This window comes from Mizuhopecten yessoensis, unplaced genomic scaffold (assembly GCF_002113885.1).
Source record: "Mizuhopecten yessoensis strain PY_sf001 unplaced genomic scaffold, ASM211388v2 scaffold7725, whole genome shotgun sequence".
NCBI classification, from domain to species: Eukaryota; Metazoa; Mollusca; class Bivalvia; order Pectinida; family Pectinidae; genus Mizuhopecten; species Mizuhopecten yessoensis.
In genome coordinates, this window is record NW_018407191.1 from 297,913 (window position 1) to 305,489 (window position 7,577).

The 7,577-nt window shown below is 37.8% G+C and overlaps 1 protein-coding gene across 1 annotated transcript in view; it reads left to right on the top strand.

Moving 5' to 3' along the window:
• LOC110454221 overlaps positions 1-7,577 on the top strand; it is a 33,903-nt gene that overhangs the window by 20,060 nt on the left and 6,266 nt on the right. The window lies entirely within an intron of this gene.

The window sequence follows — 7,577 nt, forward strand, 5'->3', positions numbered from 1 at the left end:
TATGGTTTATAATGGCAAATGATACTTTGAATATTACATGTTGATAACTTGATTGGAATTATAACCCTAAGTTGACAGTTTGATACTTTGTAAATTTTGAGCCATCCCTACCCCCAAGGGCTGTAGGGTGGGGCCCAATGGAGTCCGTGTGCTAAAATAAAATTTCTTCATTTTCCTTGTTTAGAATCAGAGGTGCTAGTTTCAAATACTTTTCAGTCTTAAATCTGCATGCTAGATATTGAATAAGGTGGTTTTATTGTTTTTTGTCACTTTGAATAATATTTCTGTTCATGTTAAAAACAAAAATCAACTCTCTGTATAAATATATCAGGTGACCGTTAAGGCCCATGGGCCTCTTGTTCAAAATAGCTGCCTTGTTGGCCATATTGGATTTCTGATCGACCCGAAAAATAAAAACACTTTGTCAGGACCATGAGTTGATAATTCCTACCAAGTTTCCGTTAAATCGACCCGGTAGAACTTAACTTTAAGTTTGAAATAGTTTTTCAAAATGGCCGACCCTGGCGGCCATATTGGATTTCTGATCGACCCGAAAAATAACAACACTTTACAATTGTCAGGACCATGAGTCGATCATTCCTACCAAGTTTCAGTTAAATTGGCCCAGTTGAACTTGATTTTAAGTTTGAAATAGTTTTTCAAAATGGCTGACGTGGTGGCCATATTGTATTTCTGATCGACCCGAAAAATAACGAACACTTGGTCAGGGAGTTGTCAGTAACATTCCCATGAAGTATCAATGAAATCCCTTTGACAGTATTTCAGCTTTAGTTGAAAATGTAAAATGTTAACGGACTACGCACGGCCCACGACGGACGACGCAGGACAAAGACAGATAGCAATAGCTAAAGCTAAAGCTCAGGTGACCTAAAAAACCAAGCATCCCCCCACCCTAGATGCAGAGGGTGGGGCTCAATGGTACTGAGAGGTAAACCCCAAAATGGGAAAATATTGGTAATATTACATAAATCAGTTTTTTTCTCATTATCACTGAAAGGTGCTACTATCTTGTGTGCCTTTTGAACAATCCTTTGAGATAGCAGGTGGTAGACACTGCTGGTGAACATTTAGTCCCCAAGGTTTGCTGTAACCTGCATGTCACGCTTTAATTTATTAGAATAGTGACACGGTTCAGAATATACACATGTACTTGACATTCTTTTGAAATTCGACATTGAAAATAATTAAATTTATCAGCTAACCTGGCTCAAAGGGCCAAGTGAGCTGATGCCGTGGTGCGGCGTCTGTCCGTCCGTCCGTCTTCTTAATAACCAAAAGGCATAGGGTGATAATATTTAACCAGTAGCATGCTGGGATGAAGGTCTACCAAGTTTGTTCAAATGAATGACCTTGACCAACTTTCAAGGTCACAGGGGGTGAAATGACTTAAAATCTTCAAACAACTTCTTCTAAATTCCCTAAAGGCCCAGAGTACTTATATTGAGCTTATAGCATGCTGGGATGAAGGGCTACCAAGGTTGTTAAAATGAATGACATTGACCCACTTTCAAGGTCACTGGGGTCAAATGTAGTAATATCTTTAAACGACTTCTTCTCGACAACCAAAAGGCCAAGGATACTGAAATAAGCTTGTAGCATGCTGGGATGAAAGACTACCAAGTTTGTTCAAATGAATGATCTTGACCCTCTTTAAAGGTCACAGGGGTCGAATATGTTCAAATCTTCAAACATCTTCTCAATAACCAAAAGGCCAAGGATACTGATATTTGGCCTGTAGCATGCAGGGATGAAGGGCTACCAAGTTTGTTCAAATGAATGGCATTGACCCACTTTCAATGTCACAGGGGTCAAATGTCTTAAAATCTTCAAACAACTTCTTCTCAATAACCGAAAGGCCCAGGGTACTGATATTGGACCTGAAGCATGCTAGGATGAATGGCTACAAAATTTGTTCAAATGACTGACCTTGACCCACTTTCAAGGTTACAGGGGTCAAATGTCTTGAAATCTTCAAACAACTTCTTCTCAATAACCAAAAGGCCCAGAGTACTGATATTGGGCCTTTAGCATGCTGGGATGAAGGGCTACGATGTTTGTTTAAATGAATGACCTAGACCAACTTCCAAGGTCACAGGAATCAAATATATTAAAATCTTCAAACGACTTCTTCACAAGAACCAAAAGGCCTATGGTACTGATATTGGGCCTGTAGCATGCTGGGATGAAGGGCTACTAAGGTTGTTCAAATGAATGACCTTGACCAACTTTCAAGGTCACTGGGGTCAGATGTCTTGAAATCTTCAAACAAATTCTTCTCAATTCCCTAAAGGCCAAGAGTACTTATATTGAGCCTGTAGCATGCTGGGATGAAGGGCTACCAAGGTTGTTAAAATGAATGACATTGACCCACTTTCAAGGTCACAGGGGTCAAATGTCGTAATTTCTTTAAATGACTTCTTCTCAACAACCAAAAGGCTCAGGGTACTGAAATTAGGCCCGTAGAATGCTGGGATGAAAGACTACAAAGTTTGTTCAAATGAATGATCTTGACCCTCTTTAAAAGTCACAGGGGTCGAATATGTTCAAATCTTCAAACATCTTCTCAATAATCAAAAGGCCAAGGATACTGATATTTGGCCTGTAGCATGCAGGGATGAAGGGCTACCAAGTTTGTTCAAATGAATGGCATTGACCCACTTTCAATGTCACAGGGGTCAAATGTCTTAAAATCTTCAAACAACTTCTTCTCAATAACCAAAAGGCCCAGGGTACTGATATTGGACCTGAAGCATGCTGGGATGAATGGCTACAAAGTTTGTTCAAATGACTGACCTTGACCCACTTTCAAGGTTACAGGGGTCAAATGTCTTGAAATCTTCAAACAACTTCTTCTCAATAACCAAAAGGCCCAGAGTACTGATATTGGGCCTTTAGCATGCTGGGATGAAGGGCTACCAAGGTTGTTAAAATGAATGACATTGACCCACTTTCAAGGTTACTGGGGTCAAATGTCGTGAAATCTTCAAAGAACTTCTTCTCAACAACCAAAAGGCCCAGGGTACTGATATTGGGCCTGTAGCATGCTGGGATGAAGGGCTAGCAAGTTTGTTCAAATTAATGACCTTGACCAATTTTCAAGGTCACAGGGGTCAAATGTTTTAAAATCTTTAAACAACTTCTCCCAATAACCAAAAGGCCCAGGGTACTGATATTTGGCCTGTAGCATGCTGGGGTGTGAAGAGGTACCATGTTTGTTCAAATGAATGACCTTGACCAACTTTCAAGGTCACTGGGGTCAAATATGTTAAAATCTTCAAACGGCTTCTTCTCAATAACCAAAAGGCCCAGGGTACTGATATAGGGTCTGTAGCATGGTGGAAAGAAGGGCTACCAATTTTGTTCAAATGAATGACATTGACCCACTTTCAAGGTCACAGGGGTCAAATGTCGTAATATCTTTTAACGACTTCTCGACAACCAAAAGGCCCAGGGTACTGAAATTAGGCCCGTAGCATGCTGGGATGAAAGACTACAAAGTTTGTTTAAATGAATGATCTTGACCCTCTTTAAAGGTCCCAGGGGTCGAATATGTTCAAAACTTGAAACGTCTTTTCAATAACCAAAAGGCCAAGGGTACTGATATTTGGCCTGTAGCATGCTGAGATGAAGGGCTACCAAGTTTGTTCAAATGAAACTTGACTTATATTCAAGGTCACAGGGGTCAAATATGTTAAAAACCTTTAAAAGAACTTCTCAATAATCAAAATGCTCAGGGTGATGATATTTTGCCAGAAACATGCTGGGTTGGAAGACTATAAACTCTGTTCAACCTAATGTCCTTGTTCGACATTCAAGGTCACAGGCGTCATATGTTATTGTTTTATATTTTTTGGCGGGGGGGTTTGTGATTGGATTAATATTGCATTGGAAACACAAACATTTACAACTGCCTGACCATAAAATCAAACGTCAAATATTACCTGTATATATGTATATAATTATTTCAATGCATCAAGTATCCATTTAATTCAAAATGACATGGTATAACAACCACTGACAACAAATTCAACATCACAAATACTACACATGTACTATTAAAAGTGTTATCTCCCAATAACAAAGGATCTTGACCTCCTAACTGTAGAGCCACTCATTCCTCCAGGTTGAAGAGGTGTATGTGTCCAAGGTGACCACATCTGATGTTCAAATTACAACGCGAACTGCTTACAGAAGAATTTATCGCAGGCAATACAAAGACTTGAACAGTTTTTAGCTCAAAACAACTTCTTCTCAGTAACCAAAAGGCCTAGGGTGATGATATTTGGCCAGAAGCATGTTTGGATGAAGGGCTACCAAGTTTGTTCAAATAAATGACCTTCATTAATTTTCAAGGTCACAAGGGTCAAATATGTTAAAATCTTTAAACAACTTCTTCTGAATAACCAAGAGGCCTAGGATGATGATATTAGGCCAGTAACATGCTTGGATGAAGGGCTTCGAAGTTTGTTCAAATAAATGACCTTGCCTTATATAATTAAATTCAAGGTCACAGGGGTCAAATATGTTAAAATATTTTAAACAACTTCTTCTGAATAACCGAGAGGCCTAGGGTGATGATATTTGGCCAGGAACATGCTGGGATGAAGGGCTACCAAGTTTGTTCAAATAAATGACCTTGACTTATATTCAAGGTCACAGAGGGCAAATATGTTTTAAACATTTAAACAACTTCTTCTGAATAACCAAGAGGCCTAGGGTGATGATATTTGGCCAGTAACATGCTGGGATGAAGGGCTACCAAGTTTGTTCAAATAAATGACCTTGACTTATACTCAAGGTCACAGAGGGCAAATATGTTTTAAACATTTAAACAACTTCTTCTGAATAACCGATAGGCCTAGGGTGATGATATTTGGCTAGTAGCATGCTGGGATGAAGGGCTATAAAGTTTGTTCAAATGAATGACCTTCATCTTTTTTCAAGGTCACAGGGTCAAATATATTCTTAACCTTTAAACAACTTCTTCTGAATAACCAAGAGGCCTAGGATAATGCCAGTAACATGCTGAGATGAAGGACTACCAAGTTCAAATGAATGACCTTGACATATATATTTTAAGGTCACAGGGGTCAAATATGTTTAAAACCATTGAATAACTTCTTCTTAATAAGCAAAAGGCCAAGGGTGATGATATTTGGCCATTAACATGCTGGGATGAAGGACTACCAAGTGAATGACCTTCGCCCATATTCAAGGTCACAGTGGTCAATATATGTTTAAATCTTAAAATGATTTGTTCTGGTATAACCAAAAGGTTCAGGGTAATGATATTTTTCCAGAAGCATGCTAGGTTGGAAGACTATAAACTCTGTTCAACCTAATATTATAATGTCCTTGTTCGACATTCAAGGTCACAGGTGTCATATGTTTAAATCTTTCAATAGGTTGTTATGAATGAAACACTTATATTTTGCCTGTAACTGTATTTTAGTCCACTTTTAAGATTACAAGTGTGAGATTAATACCAGGTGACCGATGCAGGCCCATTGGGCCTCTTGTTGTATTCTCAAAGTATGCCACTTACACATTCCCACCACGAGGATGGCATCTGTCTCAGCGCTGCTGGTATATTTAATATGTATTCAGATATTCCTTGATATTATCCATCGTTGTATCACCAAACCCCTTTATGATACAAAAATCATGCTGGACAAATGGCAGTATAACATGATTTTTATTGACTATCTGCATACTTTATAAAGAGTCATCACTTGATGCTGTATCTCCAACAAAGAAGGGTTCTGATGTAAGAGCTTCTGCTCTTAAGTTATTTTCAAAAGCAAGGTAGCAGAATCAAAGAAAGATAGATACATATTTATTATAATTTCAGTTATCATAAAAACACTTGTATTACTGTTGGGATTCAATTGTGGGCTCTCTTGATTAAAAAACTAAACTTATTTTACTGTGTAATCAATCTAGATATTAATTTTGCTAACACTTTCTGAAATATTCATTGGAAATAAATTCACACTGCTTTAACTCCCTTAAAGGACCCACAACTTTTGGAGGCCTGTTTTAACATCCTGGTGTTGGCATTTATATACTTTGATCAAGACCATATTTTAAAGACTTAATTTTTTAACAATCTGTAGTATACAAAATGTAGCCCATGCGTTTCGAAATTAATGATGAGACATCTGTTTTGGCCTTTTTTATGGTAGAATTTGTCTTTGTGTAAACAGAATATAAAGTAAATGCTGGGATGCATGCAACCATTCTTTAAAACTGGCCACTCAGTACTTTGATAAACTGGACTTCCACTGGCAATCATGGATTTGTCCTAGTCCAAAAAAACAGAAAAGAAAGTAGTTTTTTTTGCATTGTGCACCTGCATGTCAGTAACTGTATGACATGCAAATTCTGTGGTTGTTTTTCTCTTCACCAGACATGTATATGATAAAAATATAACAATATGACGTTTTTCATACCAGATCTGAGATTAGCTCTCGACCTAAGCACAGGAGTTTGTTTTGATCAATATGTAAACATGTATGATATTGTATCGTATGACAACATACTACATAGGTTGTTGTCGTTAACATTTTTACTTATTACCTGTTGATCAAAACAAGCTCCTATAACCTATATCATGCATTTACAATGAATTTAGGAGACATGCTCCAGTTCGGCAGTTTGAAGGGGGAAAATATCACATTAAGCATTTCAAGCTACATTGATGACTGAACGTTTATATTACATACCCAGCTGTGCACAAACAGTTCATTTGTTTGTCCTCTCTTATTTCATGATCTGCAACCACCCACATATTATGGTCAACATCATTATTCAGTCTTTTGATGGAGTTATACACTTAACGCAGCAATCTCCAACAGTATAGTGTAGAACAATTCTTTGAGAACGTTTGATGAAAAATACTGGTAATAAAAAATACTGTTAAGATTTTGTTCTTTATGCTCGTGTTTAAGCATTTTTGAGTTGCAGTTAGATCAGCTGTCGACATAAAACGTTTCACGATGTCTTGGCAAAATACAGGGGCCTCATACTGAAAATACCGTTCTTACCATCTGATATATAAACAATGGATCTTTAATAATGACATCAACAATGTTCAAACAATTGCTATAGTCTCACTTGCTTTGCTCTGACAACTGACATGATGTTCAAACTTTGCTGATATTCATTTTCCGGACGGCGTAACATAGGCCTAGTGCACTTAGGCTACTCCTCTTTTGTCCCATTCGTAGCAAGTCCACGGTCCGACAAGAACCGGCAAGCACTGCTTCATATCTATGTTTTTAACTTCGTCTAAAGATAAAGTTTGGTCACCTGGATCCGTGGTTAATTCATCAATGTGTTTTAATGAGATTCATATAAAAATGTTCTATAAAACGATACCAAAGAATCACTAAATACGACGACAATAATGTTTACATGGTAATCATAACGAGGCTACGATTTTTAACCGAAAAAAAAATTCACGTGGCCGCTTACATCATCATTTAGCGAGGTGTTGATTCGTCTATTGGAAACATTTGTTCAGTTCTAAAATATGACCTTTTTCTGTTTTACAG